This window comes from Morone saxatilis, unplaced genomic scaffold (assembly GCF_004916995.1).
Source record: "Morone saxatilis isolate NCDOM2014 unplaced genomic scaffold, NCSU_SB_2.0 Contig1, whole genome shotgun sequence".
Classification (NCBI taxonomy): Eukaryota; Metazoa; Chordata; class Actinopteri; family Moronidae; genus Morone; species Morone saxatilis.
The window spans coordinates 13,998,121-14,000,372 of record NW_023339651.1 but is presented as its reverse complement, the minus strand read 5'-3'; positions in this window follow the sequence as shown (position 1 = coordinate 14,000,372).

Sequence of the window (2,252 nt, the reverse complement as noted above, 5' to 3'; positions counted from 1 at the left end):
TATCTATCTATCTATCTCTATCTGTTATATTTGTTAGGCTACAACTGATGGAAAAGGTTACAAGTAGTTAAGGTCTAACTTTACATTAGTCTGCACTAAAATGTAAACTTGTTTTATTAAAGTACGTATTGAAGTGGTTACTAAGAAACACTAAATATGCAGTGGCATTTAGAAAACAACGTGCAATTTATAGGCCTTATATATTTTATGCAGCAGCGATGACCTGCTGTACAGTAACAAACAAGCTTGGTAAAAACAAATCTAAACCAGTCTCAGCTTATAAACTTTAAAAAAGAAAGATCTAACAACATGGAGCCACGTAGCCTACTGTAAAGGGATACTGCAGTTTAGTGGTCTTTTATGCCTTATCGTAACACGTTACATTACCTTTTAAATCCTGTCAGAAGGCAATGCTTTCGCACAAGGCTTCATTTGTTTTTACTAGCAAAATAGGTTAATGGCTCCTCTGTCCTCTCATGAAGGAACCACAATTTAATGAAGGACAAAAGTGAGTAAGCAGGATTCACAGTAGATGCACATCAACAGTTTGAAATGTTTGGTTGTTGGACTGCAAATTTTATTTTTAGCAAACAGATTTTGCCCATTACAGGTCTGTTACAATGTGTGTTTGTGGATAAATGTAGTAGCACCTGCTGTCAGTGATAGTATTTAATGGGGTTCGCTAAGGAAACATTTGCGATGCTCCCGTCCTGACTCATGATTTTATCCATTGGCAGAACTCGATAGATGATTGCTTGTTATTGTAAATTATTAACTTTTTTACCCTCAACAGACCAAATAGAAGAGACTGTCTGGAAGTTGAACATGTTCAATTAGGTGAAATCAGACCGGAATCAGCCACTTAAAAAGCAACTTGTTGAATTACAGATAAAGGGCAGAACAATCTGCGTTGAAAATGGACAGAATACTCTCCAGTATTCATAGTTTAAGTGTTTTCAGAAAGATCGTGGAAAACCTCCATGGTATGGACCGCAGTCTAGTGGAAATGAAGCCTGCCAACAGCGGGGCAGGACTTTTACAGCCATGCTCATTTATCTTCCATTCAGTGATCAAATGAAACCACAAACAAAGCTGCATCAATTATTTTCCAGTAGGGGGCAGAAAAAACAAAACAACCTGACAGACATGTATGTTGCTATACAATCCTTTAATAATAATGTGCACACACTGACATCATTTTGAGATGAAGTTTCTGGCCACCTGGTCCAATATTCAGTCGGCTTTTTGCCATGATCTCCACCACTCCTGAGAAAAATATTTGTCTCTTTAGTTTGTCGAGTTTATCAGTTTTTTCTTTTTGCTGAACAGCTTATGAAGGAAGATGCGGGCAGCTCAGACAGTGAAGATGTGTCAGCAAAACAAAACAAAAAAATTAATGAAGAGCAAGACAAAATAGCTCTAAGAGCTGCAGAGTTGGGATTATTACTTCCCCATGATTTTAGCATTATGAGCAACCCCATTCACATTACAGAGTCACTTCAAGCAGCGTTAACGTAAAAAAAACAAAAAACTAATGCAGGTTTAATGATCAAGAAAAATTTGAGAGGCAGATCAACCAAATATCAGTGGCAACCATCAGGCTCATTTAAATCATTTTCTTCCTGCACCTTGAACCTGAGTTGTTCCGTATGAACATACATACCTGCTTTTTCACAATAAATGGCCACTATTCTCCTGACATTGTGTCTTCCAGGCAGCAAGCGATACTTCACGAGCCTCACAGACCAGCTCTGGTGACTCTTTTGGGGATTTCTACCTCCAGAACATCTCTTACCCTTCCTCCTCCTCTTGAACTGTTGAATAATGCTGCTAAACTCAGCTCAGATTGAATCTCCTGTCCATTCAGTTCACCTCAGAATCGGGATCAGTCAGCTTTTTCTCGCCTCATCCTATGCCGGAGCCATGCTGCGGATTTAGCTTGCTTCTGATCCAGCAGCAGCAGGCACGGCGGCCCTCGCTGTGCGGTGGCTGCAGGAGGGGAGCTGGGCCAGCGGGGAAGGGGGATACCCCCTGTGTGTGCTCGGCAATTGTTGTCGTGGCAATGGTGGCCGTAGTGGTGGTTGCCAGGGAGATGGGGGTTGCTTGTCTGACCCGTCCCCCTCGTCCTGTCACCGGCATTATTGATGCACGCCGCTGCTCGGCATTGTGGGAGTGCGGGAGGGAGGGCGGAGAGGACAACGGTTAATGAGTTCAGGAGGAACAGGGACTCTCCCTGCTCTCTCTCTCTCTCT